This window comes from Vanessa tameamea, chromosome 14, assembly GCF_037043105.1.
Source record: "Vanessa tameamea isolate UH-Manoa-2023 chromosome 14, ilVanTame1 primary haplotype, whole genome shotgun sequence".
In the NCBI taxonomy this organism is placed as follows: domain Eukaryota; kingdom Metazoa; phylum Arthropoda; class Insecta; order Lepidoptera; family Nymphalidae; genus Vanessa; species Vanessa tameamea.
Genome location: NC_087322.1, coordinates 12,207,805 through 12,226,402, shown reverse-complemented (window position 1 = coordinate 12,226,402; position 18,598 = coordinate 12,207,805). Strand labels below are relative to the sequence as shown.

The window sequence follows — 18,598 nt, the reverse complement described above, 5'->3', positions numbered from 1 at the left end:
TGTGAGGCTTTTTTTAAATCTGTTTATCGAAAACTTTCACAGAAATACATTAGTTTGCCAAATCTTATACTCTGCTTGTTTGTTCATCCGTATTCATGGATTATTTTTACTTTAGGTATAGAGTACAAGCACATGTATCATCTTTAAGCAAACCGCTGCTAATTCACTATTGTAGAGGTACATATGTATCTTTTAAGATGCCAAAGCTTCTTCTTTATGCCTTGCGCATTTATTAATAAGAATTATCTTTAATTTTCTGCATATCTACGGCAGAAGCTCTTCAAAATTAGACCATAACAAAAAATCGGCTTAAACTATTAATATATAAAATATCTACGAGCATTTAGCCACTGCTTTGCTTATGTGACTGTATAGGGGTTGTATTACAAAGTGACTTTTATAAATAAACATGAATATCCTAACGTAACTAATAGACCATGGCTCAGTGCGCGGATATCCGTCCATATATCCCGAAGCGGTAATAAAAACCGTTATAATCTTAGCCCGGACACTGCGAAATGCGGGACATCGTCTCCGAGCCTCTAGATTCGTACAGACAACGATCGCTGCTACTTATAACTATAAAATATTACGAAGAATATATTTGTTTATAATAAAATTTATATTCCTTAAAGTTTTTCAGTTAAACAAAAACTAATTTATACGTGAACGAAATAGGTATAAACATCGTTCTTGGTGGTAGGGCTTTTAGCAAGCCTACACCCAAACAGAAATACTGAGCATTGTCGTGTTCCAGTTTGACGTGGGAGTGCACAAGGGACATAACATCTTAGTTCCCAAGGCGATAGTGCAATGGCGATGTAAGGAATGGCCCAATTACCCGACCGCTTAACTATATCATACAAAAACACATATTCAAATGAATGAAGAGGAACTTATAACTTAACTTACTTTCGAGGTTTAATTTCGTATTACTTTTTTAAATATTGTCATTTTGCCCAAATTTAAAGCTGATTTACAGAGAGTGAATCTTTGTTAAAATAAATATCAATGAAAAACTTTCTCTTGAACTCATTACGGCCACGGTACAATAAACTGCTTCTACGTACTTTCTGAGATATAGGAATGTTGTTACATACCCATTTTAAATCGAAACAATTTCCTAAAAAACTAACCTCACCCGGACTTTAAGCACACACCCTGAGATCTGCAAACATAGAAATAAAAAAAAAAGAAACTGTACTTAGAAAAATAGACATTAATTAAAAACTATCCTATAGCTAGACTAGAAAATTTTCCAACGTGAAAATGCTTATAAGCTTAAAAATATATTCTCATATCTTTACCGAAACCCCTGAAAATATGTAAGAGTCTTATTCTGTACGTAACCAGGAAATTGGAGTCTGCGTTTATCGGACGCATCGGCAATCCGACCGTGATCGAGTAGAGATTGTGTGAAGAAACGGTAGTGGAAATATTACCGCTTATATTGAAAATGGTCTCCGAGTTCGAAAAAATAACCTTAATATTGAAATGAATATCGCAATATCTTGTCTGATAAGATAGTAAACAGGACAGAAAATATTGGCATTCAAATGGACTGAATAGGTTAGGAATACGAATTATAAGAATATACTCATTAAATAGTATTGAGGAATTTATATTTTTGAAAATAATGAGCGAGTGTCCCTTTAACTGTAAGTGGTCACTTCCGGTGTTAAACACAGCCTAAAGCCCACACACATTAACGATGTACTTCTTACTGCGACCATGTCTATGGGCGATGGTAACTACTTACTCTTTTGTCATATTTGCTTGTTCTTCTACTAATATATATAGATATTAAATAATAATAAATATTGGACAATATCACATATATTACTCTGATCCCAATGTAAGGAGCTAAAGCACTTGTGTTTTGGAAAATCAGAAGTAACGACGGTACCACAAACACCCAGACCCAAGACAACAAAAAAAACTAATGAACTTTTTCTACATCGACTCAGCCGGGAATCGTACCCGGAACCTCGGTGTGGCGTACCCATGAAAACCAGTGTACACACTACTCGACCACAGAGGTCGTCAATTAGGTTAATATTGCGTTCGCAATAGGGGAAGTCACTTCGAGCAAGAACTAGCCTAAATTACAAAATATCTTATTTGTAACTTAGCTACTGAACTGTTTATGTATCTAAATTTTATTTTAAATTTGTATTAAGTAAGTAAGTTAAGTAAATAAGTAAGTTTTTTTACATTGGTTATTATTTTAAATCAATTTTGTGGGAATTTTAAAGAGCGACCTTTAGTACGAATTCGGTCATGTTCGAATACGAATTTCCGCCAGCGTCCTTTCTGATCATTTTATTTCGGTTGCTTTGAAATAAATTCCTAGTTTTTTACATTTTCGGAAAGCTAAGTAAACGATTATGTTTTTAAAATAATCTGCAGAACAAGTTTCATAATGTTTTTTTTTGTTTTTCAGGCATATTTGAGGGAAAAAAATAAAAAAAATATTGAAATAATATCGTTTTCCGTCTCGCATTTCTAAATTTGGACCAATAATTATTGTTAAAATATTGAAAAATATCCAGTGTTTAATCATTTTTATAAATCAGAAGAAAAAAGTAGATTTTAATCGAAACTTTTTTTTAAATAAATTTTTGAAGTTGCAATTTTGACTAATTTTGAAAAAAAATCTAAAAAACGTAATAACTCAAAAATGGTTCACTTTTGCATGATGCATGGGTTAAAATTATCGCAAATAGTCACCCCTATCACCTCCTAACGGGAATACGTCGAATTACCTATATATATATATATATATATATATCTATTCTTTCACGGATGCGTGTTAAATTATCTTAACAAATCTAATTTGTTTTTTTCTGTGTTTACATTTGGTCGTATCATGCACACTAACATATCACCTAGTAAGCCCGAGCATCCATCACTCATACCAATGCATGATGTACCAATACTAATTTAATGTCAGGCGCGAACAGTATTGATTAAACTATAAGTTAGATTGTTATCACTTTAACATGTGGCTTATATTAACTTCTATCTTCTTAAATAATAGATGTTAAAGATATTATTATATCAGGAGTAATGTTTAACCATATTAAAAAACAAGAATCCTGTACGTGTGTTTTTGAAATAAGATTCACTAGATCAATTTACCATTTTTATATAAAAGTCGATCTCTTTATTTTTAGTTCAAGAGAAATTCGCAAGAGAGAACCTAATGCTTAAGTAAGTTTAACCTAATTAAACTTTAAATTTTAGCAGTAATTCTTCAAATAAAGACCCATCTATGATTTTCAGTAATGAAATTGGCGAACTTTAACCTGGCGCCGTCACTAATTGCTGATAACTTTCCGTAAGCCACTCGCGGGTCAGAGCATTTCCGTCGGCTGTTAAACATTCCTTAATGACCTCCGCTCGTTAAGAGGAAAGGTTTCGGCTATTCTTGAAAATTAACAGTTACACCGATTCCCGCGGCCAATTTAACTTAAACTACCACCCCTCCCAAATTTCTTACTACGAGCTGAACGTTTGTAGAACTCTCATGTTTATGCGAAGTTCAATATTGACTGGTTAGTGGTTTTGCGGTGGGACATAAAGTTTTATGCATTTGAAATAGCCCGAAAATTGCTCATTTGACGTTTTCAAAGCGGCAAACAGCAGTTCGTTTATACCATGAACTAGAAATCTTGATTAGACTTGATGCAATGTTATGTTCATTCGGCGAACGTTAATACTGATGGCCGATTCCATAATATGTTTAAGTGGATTTTGTGATACTGGATATTTATTATTAAGTATTCATATAAAATAATTACATTTGTAATAGACTCTTAAGGTTAATATAAAGTTTATTACCGACATGATAACTTTTAGTCATCATTTATACTGTCACAGTAAATTTTTTGTCAAATCGCTTTATATCACACTTGCAAACAGACTCAATTATTCACGGAAACACTAGGATGATATCCATTAACGTGTTATTAAAAACGTTATAAATGAATACAATAATAAAATAAATGAAATTGATTTGTTAACTAAACATAATATCTTCCTGGGCGTTTTCTACCACGGTGACTATTGTCAAAATAACCAATTCTGCAGGACTATAAGTATAGACTTATAAACTCAAGTGCACTTTCTATTTCCTCTGATTATCCGTCGGGACGGAAAATCCGACACGACCGAAAATGTTCGGACTAAAGACCAACGGCTTAACGTGCCTTCCGGGATTGCTAGTACTGCCAAATTCCAAACTCTGAATTGCTACTGAAAATTTAATTACAAAATTGCTTAAAAACCTTTAAAATTTATCGGCTCGTCCAGGATTAAAACCTAAGACCTCAAAATCCAACTATATATTCGTATTCAGAAATAATACACCTCAATGGAATCAATTTCTAAGCTTACGACTTAAACATGATTCGTATAAAAAAAAGTCTTCCAATGTAATAAATAAAATACTAAAAGCGGCCTTACGGCTAGATCAGCAATATGGACAATATTTAGGTACAGGAATGAAAAAGTAATATAAGTATAAAATGAACAAACATGTCCCATGTATAACAGTAATGTGGTGATTAAAATCTCGCATTTACATTGTGATATTGTAACGAATTATGTCAAATTAATTAATTATTTTCGATCCAATTACGAGGCTTGATACACGACTGGATTGGGATACTTAATACACCAAAATAACGGTTCATTTTGATGATATAGCTAAAACCAGGAGCATTTATGCCACATTCGATTATAATACAAGGTACTATAAACCAGATATAATGGCGGGACGACTACGAATATTTCTCTATAATTATACTTAGTCAGAATTGCTACTTTAAGGGTTTTGTCGAAATTAATTCATTTTTCTGCAGTGAGTTTATCAATCAATCAAAATGTTTATGTGTGCGTTCCTGCGTATATGTGTAACTCACACTTTCACACTCACACAATCGGTATGAAAGAACCGATTGTATTTTATGTTCCGTATCAATTTATGAGTTCTGTTTTAACTTGAATAGAATATTAAATGATATCATACTAAAGCATTGACTTGAAATCGGCTGCGACAATGGTGTGTTAAGAAATGTAAATAACAAATATAGTAGATTTAATTAAACACTCTATAAAATAATTTGTTAATTTGATCTTCGTAATTATAATTATTTAAAAGTAAGAATATAGCAGAAACTAAAATGAAAAAAACAGCTCTAGAAGAATGATAAACAGAAATGAAGTTCACGAGCATCAAAATGGGTTTGTATTCGCGTTCTTCGCCTATTGAAAAAGTGGTGGCTATCTTGACTTGACAAAACCTTCAAACCATAGCATTTCTAAAATAAATGTCCCACTTCTGAAATAAGGCTTTTTCCACTTAGGGATTCTACTAAGATCTAAGCGACACATGAAACCTAATACCTCACAAGGCTTTTCTTCACCACCGAGAATGAGGTAAATTATAAACACAAATTAAACACGTGAAAGTGCAATTTAGAAGTACTTGCCTGGGCTGAAACTGGAAATCATCGGTTAAGATCCATGCGTTCTAACTACTTGGCCATCTCGGGTATTGTTATTTGATAAAGACAATTAAAGCTTCCGATAATTCTGTATTGTCTTGTAGAGCAGTACCGTCCCTATACAATTTCCAAACTTAATAATTTATTTCATATTTTTTTGTTGAAGCAGTCGTTCTAAAACTAAGCGGATTATTTTTTTAATTTTGTAAATATTATATTTAAAATATACAATAAGCGTCTAGGAAACCTTATATTTTCAGAGCGAATAAAGGAGTTAAAAGGAACGGTTCTTTTTTTTAATTTTGTAAAAATACCATTTTAAATATTGAATTGAATTTTTCGATCTCCAGTTAAGGTGCACTGCGAGTTCTAAATAAAATATTTCTTACAAAAATCGTAATCTCCAAAATTCTGACATCCGTTTTTCCAATTGTAAATATTCAACGAGAAGAAAATTCTCGAAACATTTTACGGCACCTGTTTTTAATTCCAATTACTGTTCTATATCCACTGAAATATAGCGTACGATCGCGCGTTGTTATACGATTTATTTATCTTCAGGATCAAAGCCAGTTAATATAATACGTTGATTAAAATACATATAGGCAAACTTACTGAATTTTCTTGTGCTTTTATAATAAAGCCTATCTATAAGACCATCTCATAATCAAGGTTGGCGGATGAGCAAATTAGCCTCCCCATGATAGACCTTAACCCTGTTAGAAATATTAAGCCCTCCAACCAACCACCAACATACCACCAACCTTGGGAGCTAAGATGGTACGTCCCTTGTTGTTGTAGTTACATTGGCTTCCCCCTCAAACCGGAACACAACAGTACCAAATATTTATTTTTTCGTGGTAGAATGAATCCAATAAATTAATGCTGCTTAGGCTGACTTGCACTAAACTTTACGATCGAGAAAAATTCGCTTCATTATTTGTTTTCATCCCCTGAAACGAGGTAAACTTTTATCGTATCCTTTCTATCTATATTACGTCTGAGCTGCACTTGACTGCTCTTTTGTTTTAGTAATTACATGATAAAACGCCTTTAAGTTAGAAGATCAAAGAAACTGGTCTAGATAACCTTTGTGCTGATATTCTATAAATCGTCTTAAGGCTACATGGAATAATCTGCAACAGGTAATTTAATGTACGACTAAACTTGAAAACTGACATCGGATGTTTTTTTTACCATATCTGTGTGTTGCTTTGAGTTGATGGACGATGGACCTAAAGCTATAGTACCCACCGACGGGACCGAGACTCACTCAGCTGTCGGATTACTCGGGACACAAAATATTCCGCTAATATTCAAATTTTCTTCGTATAAAGTCACCGGAAAAATCGTGTGTACAACAAAAAAAAAACATTATATCTTGATTATATATAAAACCCTAACAATAACAACCAAAACAAACAATGCCTAAAGATAAATGTTACGCAGCACCGAAATAAAAAAATGGAGCCATTTTAAAAACCTATTCTCATTACAATATGGCGTTTCTTGTCAAATAAGGTTTAAATTGATGTGTATGTACTAGTTTTTAATGTAGTTTGGCTATTTTCAAATTTCCAAAGCGAAAATAATCTTATTATAGTTATTTCTAAGCTTCAAAACGTACAAAAATTTATTGGATTATTAATAAGATTCGGTCTTAGTAATACTTAGTAGATTTTTATATATTTTTTTTTGTAATATTGTTGTCCAACATCACATACATTACTCTGAATGAAAGTAGCTAAAGCACTTGTGTTATGGAAAATCAGAAGTAACGACGGTACCACAAATACCCAGACACAAGACAACATAGAAAAATAATGAACTTTATTCTACTTCGACTCGGCCGGGAATCGAACCCGGAACCTCGGAGTGGCGTACCCATGAAAACCGGTGTACGCACTACTCGACCACGAAGGTCGTAAATGTTCTTTGACGTTTAATGTAATTATTTGATAATAGCCTAGCAAGACATAAAATAAATATCAAGATATAATAATAATTTTATATCGAAGAAAAAATAGACATTTATTCTAATACCTTATTAACACATAAATATAGATGACTCGAACATAATATTTTTACCACTGATTCTGTAATATTGGAAAAAATATGCTTTCGTAAACGAACGATCACATGAAAATGATATCGTCCGCTACTTTTATTACAAGTCAGAATAAGGGCGACTGCATACATTAGACAGAGTTGTATTAAAATAGAAAAGAAGTATATTTGAATTAAATATTACTAAATAATTGATGGTGAGTGATGGATAACCTTAAACTAGTTTTTTTTATATAAGATTTTAAATTAACATGGTTATTTTTATTACTAACAATATTTAAAACGGGATATTTACCATGTTTTTATTTTTATTTGGTGGAGCTCGATACTTCGACATTATCTCCTGAACAAGACATTCGTAGATAATGTCGAAATATCGAGCTCTATCAAATAAAAATAGAAAACATGGTAAATATCCCGTTTTAAATACTGTTAGTTTTTTTTTTTATTTTAAATCCTGTATTCTCAATACAAGATCAACTATTAAAACCCACTACTAAAAATACATAAAAAAATGTATTTCTTTTAAACAATATCCTGCTTAAAATTACGCCCTCGTCGTCATATAAAGTAAGTAAACGATATGTATATAACAAACTACGACTCCATCTGTACGGCTGTATCACAATCAACTCGTTTTGCTGAATAAGCTTACCGAAGTTAAAAAAAAACCGACTGACGATGTAGTTAAGAATAGAAGAGAATATAAACACTGCTTATTTCCAGACTCAGAGCTACTTTAGAGAATTTCTGTACCAAAAACTATTTTTTTTTTTTTTCTGAGGTACTTTGATCCTAGGATCTTAATGCTTTAATCTTATAAGCTACTACACCAATGAGACACAATTAGATATTTTGTACACGTACTCGTATAAGAAGTAATTTGTATCTGAAATATCTATCGGTCTTTCGGGTCGATTCATTCACAGCTGTCGAAACTTTTACAAACTTCTAAAGACGTGACAGACATGTAGCTGGACAGACAGACAACACAGTATTAAGACCTCTCCATCTAAGACTTAAATAAAAAAGTCTTAATTATTTATCGTTTCGTCGCTTTCGAAAGTATCAAGAATATTGATGGGATTTGGTTTTCCCAATCAATAACATTCTGTCCTACGAATGCCGATTTTGTATTTTTATACATGGAATGGACGAATATAAATAAAACTCATACTTAAAACTTATATGTATATAATACGTATTCTAAATCAAATAAAATTGTCGTCAGACGAGGGGAATTTTCAGTATTTTGATTTTCTAAAAACTGTAACCTAACTAACCTTTAAATATACCTGTCTGCTTTGTTCCTGGGTACCCGTTTTTTTATAAGGTAAGCGGACGGATAAAAGGTCCACCTGATAGTAATTAGTTATCATCGCCCACAGACACTTAGAGTCTTAGAGCACTGTAAAACTATTAAGAGCTACGATGCTATATCCCTTGTCAGGCACGAGTTACACTAGGTCACTCACCCATCTACCTGGAATACAACAATACATATACATTTTTGGCGGTAGAACATACGATTGGATGGTACCTACCAAGAGGGCCCTACCTACTTAGTAGTGGATAAATGTTACAATTTGATTTGAAACTAGCATGTTTTCGCGCAATGTTTCTTTTGCCATATGAATTATATATAAATATAAATCAACCCATTGACAATCCAAGTGTTATACATCATTTCATAGAGTTAACTATCACTTATGAAAAAAAAATTGGTTGTGAAATGTTGGAATGAATAACTATTGAGTTTCGTGTCGGTTCTTCTCGATAGAATCTACACTTGAATAACTGTTTTTTTTTTAAAGATTGCTAGTATAGCAATGCCCCAAATTAATCAAGGAATTACTAATATCCCTACTTACCCCTCCTTTTAAGCTTATCACTTGTGTTAGGAATGGGGACGACAATAGCCCGAGGGGTCAGATCCTGTGACTTTTTACATTTCTAGTTGGCCCGTAAACCATTGCGCTATTGACGTTTAAACTGGTCGCATACATTCAATATTATACTGTAAAATAACGATTCACGAGTTATATACTACTCGAATAAAGTATACTTTGATTTTGCTTTTCAATTCATATAAGATTTTTTTCTCTTTGTATGTATAAAGTAAAGTAAGGTAAGAAATGAATATTACGGGACTTGTCCCCAGTCTGTAGCTCGCTTAATTAACGATTTATGGTCATTACCGCCTAATCGCAGATAATATGATGTTTTTATGTTCTTCCACGTCCTTATATCTTGATAACGATTCTTTAATATACTCGTAGTTGCGTCATACATGTCATATAGCAACAGCATATTATATTTTATGCCCTAATTATAATTATATCGATATTACATGAAGTTATTTTGTTACAATAAAAAGTGGCAGTTTTAGTTTACAGTGTTAAGAATAACCAGAAATAGTAGATTTTCAATAGCTTTTCAAATATGAGAAATTAAATTAAAATTTTACAAAGTAATAAAAAATGGTGCGTTGGCCGGGAATCGAACCCGGATCAACTGCTTGGAAGGCAACTATGCTGACCATTACACCACCAACGCAGATGACATTCACGATATATAATTTCAATCTAATCTTACAAAACAATTTTCACCTATCCGATGGTATTACACAGTTGTGTAAACGATTCTGAAATATAATACTAATAGTATGAGCAAATATTCCTACTTATTTCGAAAAACTTCATTCTTAATGATTTCAAGCGTTATTAAAATTGTTAAGATATTTATTTAATTGTTCACCTGTGCAAATTTCAATCTATACAGGCTCTATGGAAAAAGAAAATCATCTTCTATGTAAAATAAACCAACGATAAAGAGGACAAAATTGTATACAAAATCAATACTATAAAAGGTAAACGCCTGAAATTGACCCCACGGAGCGAAGACCTGCTTCCCTTTGAAGAGCAGGTTTGCAACATTTTCAAGGTTCCTCTCAATGTTTGCCTTTATCACCGCGCACGAGTGTAAACACGAAGCAAATGAAAATTTAAAAAAAAAAATAAACATTGGACAACATCACATACATCACTCTGATCCCAATGTAAGTAAAGCACTTGTGTTATGGAAAATCAGAAGTAATGACGGTACCACAAACACCAAGACAACATAGAAAACTAATGAACTTTTCCTACGTCGACTCGGCCGGGATTCGAACCCGGGGCCTCGGAGTGGCGTACCAATGAAAACCGGTGTAAACACTACTCGACCACGGAGGTCATTTAGTTATGTTTTCACATGTTGCATTGTACCATCTCGCCTCATACACAATTTGTTTTTAAAATAATAAATAACATATTATAAACATACATAGTCTACTTGACTAAATAAGTCAAGTATATTAAACAAATAATACCTATTATATGTCTCATCTTCGTGCTCTTCGTAATATCAAACAATGATACTTTTATGAGGAGACTTTTTTTTTGTAATGCCTTACAGAAAAAACGACTATTGTACGGTATAAGTTATACAAGAAATTGCATCGCGTTTTGCAATAGTTCTAGTAAATGTAAAATAATTTTATATGAGTAATATGTTACCAATGTCTGCAATATAGAAATAGACAGACACTTAAGCTTTATTTAGTAGTACAGAATAACCTTTATAATTGAATAATATGGTATAGTTTACTTGTGGTAGGGCTTTGTGCAAGGACGTCTAGGTAGGTAACAACCCCTCACAACATATTGTACTGCCAAACAGTAGTACACAGTATTGTTGTGTTCCGGTTTTAAGGATGAGTGACTACAAGCCAAGGGACATGACTTAGTTTCCAAGTATGGTGGCGCATTGGCATGGCATGGCGGTGGCGACCACTCACCACCAGATGGCCTATTCGCCCGTCCGGCTACTTATTTCATAAAATATAATAAATAAAATAAAAATAAAACGCCTTTTATTTCTCGCGTAAATTACAGTTAATTATGATTTACATTATAATTATAATATTAGATTATAATGTGCATTAATAATATAGTTATGTTAATTGGATTCATAAATTATATAATATAAAATTTAAAATATAAAAAATAAGATTAAAATGTTCCAATAATTTATCATGCAGCCATGCAAGAACCCCTCTTATGTGAGGGTGAAGGCCTCCTCCAGACTTTTCCATTTTTCTCGATCTTTGGCAATCGTCTTCCAGTTTTTACCCGCTATTTTTATTATGTCGTTATCCCAACGAGTTATTGGTCTCCCTCCCTTTCTAATACCGGCAGTGCCCCGCCATAAGGTCAGTCTAGAAGTCCAACGGTCATCGCTCATCCTGGCCACATGGCCTGCCCAGCGCCACTTTAGCTTCTGAGAGAAACTAAGTGCATCTGTAACTTTAGTCTTTTCCCGTATGACATTGTGTGGAACTATTTATATTTTTCTCACATTTGCAATGCTTCTTTCCATGCTTCTTTGGCAGGATCTGATTTTGTTCCTTACTCGTAGCGTGTATTTCCACGTTTGGCAGCCGTAGGTGATAGAGGGGAGCAGGCATGTGTCCATTAGTTTCTTCTTTAAATTCATAGGCATGGTATTTCTTTTAGACTCCAGAACTCTTTTCACGCTCCGGAAATTCTTCATTCAACTTCTAATTCATTGTTTTGTTTTCCAAAGGAAATTTGTTTGGCCAGGTATATATAACTATCTACGTAATCCAATTGTTTTTGGTCGAGATATATGGGGTACTTTGTACTGTTGGACATAATTTATGTTTTATTCAAATTTATTTCCAAAATCCACTTCGTAGCTCATAGTTTTTAGTGAGTGTATCATTGATTGCATCTCTTTAGCACTTTCGGATAATAGAATAATGTCGTCGGCATATCTTAGATCGCTGATGTATTTACCGTTAATGTTCAGCCCTGTTCTTTCCCAATTCAATTTTCTGAAGACGCTCTCCAGTAAAGCTATAAAAATTCTCGGAGATAGTGGGTCGCCTTGCCTTACGCCTCTCCTTATGGATATCGGTGGTCCTGTCGTCTCAAGTTTAACTCTGCTTGTGCAGTTGTTGTACAAATACTTTATAATTTCTATATATTTGTATTCTAATACAAATATATAGAAATTAAAAAGTATTTGTGTTGTGAGCTTAAGGCAGTCCATATAGAAGAGTGCCGTATTGTGTCGAAGGCTTTTTGGTAGTCGATGAACATTACATAGTGTGGTTTCTGATACTCACAATATTTCTCAATAATTTGTTCTAATGCGTGGATATGATCTATTATTGAATATCCACGTCTAAAATCGGTTGGTGTTCTTCTACACCCTTGCTTATCCTTTTTTCAATTATTGATGAAAAAAGTTTGTAGAGTGTGGGCAGTAGACTGATCGGGCGATAGTTGCCTATATTTGTAGGATCGCCTTTTTGTAGAGTAGAATCATGGTCGACTCAGACCATTGTAAAGGTGTCGTGCATGAATCGAGAATGGAATTAAAGAGACATGTCAGAGGGCGTGCAAGATATTTACAACCTATTTTTATTGCCTCGTTAGTAATTCCATCAGGCCCTGGGCTTTTTTCTACTTTCAGTCCTTTTATTCCTTCTACAATTTCGAGCTCGTCTATCATTTTTATCTGTGAGTCGTCTTCGGCAGGTATGTTGATGCTGTTAAATGTATTTGTACAGTTTTGGGCTGGAGAATCATACGATTTTTTGTAGAAATTTGTTGCGGATTTCATAATGTCGGTCCTGTTATGTGATATTTTGTTTGACTCTTTTAATTGCTTAATCCATATCTTATGGGTATTTAGCTCCTTGTATGCTTTTTTAATACTGCCAGTAGTTCTTATATGTTTTTCGATGGTTTTTGATCGATTTAGCTTGTAGTCTCTCTTTATGTTTTTACTTATGAGTTTATATAGTGCTTTTAATTCGTTTTTCTTTGTTCTTGTTTTATTTTTAATTCCATGCAGTTGTTTTCTCTGATCCATGAGTTTTCTGGTATATGCTGATATTACACTAGGTTTAGTGGTGTGTTGTTCCGTATTTTGTGCGGTATGTAGACTTTTCTCTATGCCTCGAATTATATTGTCGTAATTGGTTTGTATGGTGGCATTCTCTTGACATTGAAGTTGCTCTATCTTGCTTTTCTAGAGAAAGTTTGTATGCTGATATTTCGGCCTCGTTTTTCAATGAATTTCTTAAACGGTTTGTGTATTTTGTACGGCTTTTTCTAATTTTTCGTAGTATAAAAGATGCCCTTACAAGCCTGTGGTCTGTACGAAACTTCACATTTGAGACTTGTATATTTAGAACATTTTTGACTAGATTTGTTAATATGTAATCAATTTCAATATTTGTATTTCCGTCCGGGGATCTCCAGGTCCATCTATGGTTCGTGGGTTTTTTGAAGAAGGTGTTCATAATACTTAGTTTCTTTTCATATGCAAATTCTATCAGGCGCTCACCTCTACTATTTCTCACGCCATATCCATTATTTTTCATTATTAGGTTTTCTTCTGGTCTAGGCTGCCCAATTTTTGAGTTAAAGTCACCCATGACTGTTATATTCTCACCCGTGCTTCTTAAAGTTTTGTTAATGATATCATAGAAAAAATCCACTTCGTCTTCATTTGAAGCCTCTGTGGGTGCATAGACTTGCAATATATCTAGTTGGTATCCATTTATATTTAGTTTAAGAAGAGCCACTCGGTCTGATATTCCATTATAACTGACTATGCTTCTTTTGAGATATTTCTTAACAATGAAACCAACACCATATAATCCTCGCGTTTCCCCTGTACAACAAAATATGAAATCGTCGTATTCTTGGATTGATGTACCGGTACGCCGGATTTCAGACAGGCCGATTACGTCATATGTTGTGTTTTTCAAAGAGTCCATCAGCTCTATTAATCGGTGGGTTGTTGATAGAGTTCTCACATTGTTGCCACTTGAAATAAATATTTTTTAGTATTTTTGGGTTTTTCTGGAGGGTTTTGGTCGAGCTCTCCCGCGGTGACCAACCATAGTGGGAGATGAAGGGTCGGAGGGGCCGTTGTTAGTTGTTATTTGTTGTTGTTGATGTTTTGCGTGTTGTTTTCTTTGTTTTCAGGCTGATCATGAGAGTTGGCAGCGGAGAAAAAGTTGAGCTTTGGTTTTTCTATGATAAAATCTTTCATGTTTGATGTCTTGTTCTTTTTATAAGATTGTTTTTGATCTTGTTTTGCTGCTTGATTTTTTGTATGTAATAATTCTGGTGATATGGACAAGTTTTTTTTTTATTTGTGTGACTGCGAGGAGAATGTTGTTCTTTATACTTTATTACGATCAGTTTATCATAGCGGAGGTACGCCTTGTTTCCTAATTGTTTTTCTTTTCTAAGTTGAGATTGTAGCTCTTTACGCTTGTTTAGGATCTCCAATGGGTAATCCTCTTTCAGATAATATGGCGTGTTTTCCAGAAGTTTTTTATTTTTTAATATATTTAATTTTAATTCCATTGTGCTGAAAGTTATTTTTATTGGTCTGATCGTATCCTTCTTTTTTCCAAGTCGTCTGATATCTTCTATACTATAATTATTATACTGGAAGTTAAAGTGTTTGTTTATTAAAATAATTACGGTATTTTCTAGCTCATGATAAAATTTATCTTGTTCTTTAACGCCAAACAAGATTAGGTTTTTTCGCCGTATGTCTCTCAAAGTTTTTTTATCGCTGTACTTTGTTGTTGGATTTTTATTTCGAAAATATCTTGTTTCGCCTCTAAATTCGCAAATTTTTCATTTAGATTATTAATAATAGTTGTTTTTAATTCCTATTTCATTTCCAACATTTCATTTTTGATTGTCTTATTTCTTGCTACATATTCTCTAATAGATTTTTTATTTCTTCCATGTTTATTTTGGCGTGCGTAGTGCCCTCTCGTAGATATTTTTGTAACTAATTAACGGCATGACTTGTGACGTTTTGGTGTGAATGTGGTATACACGGTCGTATCGATTATCCTATGATGTCTTTACATCCAAAGTCCGCCAGATGGCGTTGTGTTTTCCTTCGAATCAATGGCAACAAGCCAGCTTGATCTTGAGGCATTACCAGTTTGCGCTAGATGGCGTTAGTAGGATATTTTTAAGTGTATGTATCGGTTATTCTATGATGCATTTAACAATATCGGTTAGACGGTGTCAAGTTTTCTTTTGAATATGATTTATCTATCTATCATATTTATATATGAATATTTGATGTATTTATTTATTGTTATATTTAATAAAATATAACAATAAATAAATACATCAAAACAATTCCTTTTGTACTAAAACCGAGCTCACCATTACAAATTGCTCAAATAAAAAACCCGGCACAAAATTCATTCTGACAATCGAAAGGGCTGAAAGAGCCATTTATGCCTCGATAATTGGCCAGGAATCGATCCCGGGTTTCCCGGTAATTGAATTACAATACCATTATTATTTGTTACGTCGGATCAATGACTTCACGGAGACAAAGAAACGGTACAGCTCGTGAAATTTTAGGGGAAAAAAATTCGTTTCAAATTTTACTTCCATTCTCGTCTGTGCTTTTATATTGCCATTTGTTATTGAATTTCAATTACCTTGTATCATTTTCTTTGTTTAGATTTCTTATTTTATTTCTAAGGAAAATATGACAATAGAGGTTCGGGGGCTACTTAATAACATTTCTCTTAGATTGCGTAATACAAACACGCTGGAAATATTCGCAGTTGTTAAGACGTTTTGTTTATCAAAACGTTTCTCCGAGGGTTCGGATTTCGGTGTCCTTGGCCTAATAAAACAAACTTTAAATTTATAAAAACAAAAATTAAGTGAATATATTATGTGGTTCTTTTTTTAAATAAAGTATTTGATTCAGAAATGAAAACAAAGACAAAACTAATATGGACTAAGTAATATCATTTAAAATCTTTATTTAAGTATTGTTAAAAGAATACTATTGACTTAGATATAACAGTAAATATCTTATCAGGTGAAATATGTTAGCAGGCTGGCAAATGGGCCACCTAATGATCTGATCCAACCTTACAATGTCTATGTGCCACCATCCTTGGGAACTAAAATGTTGTCCCTTGTGCCTGAAGTTACACTGGTTTACTTAACTCTTAAAACTGGAATACAAAAATAAATGTTTATTGTTCGATAGAATATATGGCGGTATCTACCCAAATAGACTTGCACGAAGCCCTGCCACCATGCAAGCCTTCTTAAGCAATGCTGGTTAGTGAATATGTCGCAGGCAATTACTTTAATTAGCCTTTCAATTAACAGTCAAGTCATTCTTTTAAATTGCTTAGAAACATAATTATTTGCTTAAATAAAATTATTTACATTATTTTCCAACATAACCTAAGCAATACACTTAAATTTATTTTTAGATGAGTTTAAAGCAAATTACACACGTGGAAAATTTTATTACCCGACGTATGCTGGTGCTTGCACGTCCTCAAAGCGGCCAACATCAGTCACGAATTCTGATCACTAAACCATTTCGGCTCTTTACGTTAATAAATTAATATCAAGTATACAAATAATAATATATTTTCGGGAATTTACAACATTTTATTACTATTGATATTATTCTGCGAAAGCCTGTTTAGGAAGCATCCACTCATTACCAATTAATCACCATTTCTATGTTCTGGTTAGAAGTCTAGACGAGCCAAATGTTCAGTGATTTAGTGTAAAAACGAAATAGACATAACAGCTAAGTTCCTATTTGTTACCAAATTATGGTAATGTGAAAAATATACACTTTTTGATAACAGCTTTAAACAAATAAATAATATTAGGAAATTAATTATCATGTTAAAATTTGTCGTCGACGATGACGTCTTATTGGGTTTAAAATATGTCTATCGTTATACCTTTTAAATAAGTAATAGCTTACATTTTTTGCCGAGATGGCCCAGTGGTTAGAACGCGTGCATCTTAACCGATGATTTCGGGTTCAAACCCAGGCAGGCACCACTGAATTTTCATGTGCTTAATTTGTGTTTATAATTCATCTCGTGCTCGGCGGTGAAGGAAAACATCGTGAGGAAACCTGCATGTGTCTAATTTCAACGAAATTCTGCCACATGTGTATTCCACCAACCCGCATTGGAGCAGCGTGGTGGAATATGCTCCATACCTTCTCCTCAACGGGAGAGGAGGCCTTAGCCCAGCAGTGGGAAATTTACAGGCTGATTATGTTATGATTATGTTACATTTTTCACAATGCTTATATCCAAAACTATTGCATCTAATGGCTCATTTGTCTGTCTGTCTTACTGTGAAAAAGAAACAATGATATAATGAACTGTTAAAATAATTATGAAACAAAAAAGTGATGAGAGTTGCTATAAATTGAACGCTCGATTTTTCTAGCTTCTGTTATATTCGAACGGCCGAGGTGAACGCGTATTTCATTTCAGCCGTTTGTCGATTGCTCGTAAGTTACGGGCTAGCAAGCGCGGCGCATACTCTTTGGGCTTAGATGATCTTAGAAATATTCAACTACGTAACTAACTTATACAATACAGTAAATTCTCATTTCTGATTGTAACCTTCAAGGATAGTCAAATCATATCACGCTAAACCACTTTGGATTAGCTTTATTTTAATTAGTTTGTTAAATGACGATTCAAAATTGCTTGTAAAAGTCTACTTGAATAAAGTATATTTTGATTTGATTTGAGTCCCGTCTAAAGTACGTACTTATTAAAACGTTGTCATATCAAAATCTATTTTCCAATTGCATAGCAGCTTGTTTCTTAATTTCTGTTACATTTAAATACGAATAATTACTAACCCTTTGCGTTTACAGAAAACTTGACTAATACATAATCAAAAATAAATACGTAATGATACAAGTATAACAATGACTCGTGACTAGAAAATTTGCTATGTGATATTTGGCGAAGAAAATAAATACATATCATTCAGAAAATTACTCAAAGTTGAGCAAATGTTACCTCTTCTGTTAATTAATTGAAAAACATATTCAATTTTGAAAACACAAATATAACTACAGTTAACTCTAACTCAGCCCAA

At 33.3% G+C, this 18,598-nt stretch overlaps 1 protein-coding gene and 1 non-coding gene across 2 annotated transcripts in view; one reads left to right on the top strand and one right to left on the bottom strand.

Annotated features, from left to right (window-relative positions):
- The window catches only part of LOC113395993 (myogenesis-regulating glycosidase), a 312,246-nt gene that overhangs the window by 47,255 nt on the left and 246,393 nt on the right, over window positions 1–18,598 (top strand). The gene's annotated exons all lie outside the window — the stretch shown is intronic.
- Window positions 10,062–10,133, bottom strand: Trnag-ucc (transfer RNA glycine (anticodon UCC)). The gene has a single exon. It is a non-coding gene; the product is annotated as a tRNA-Gly (tRNA).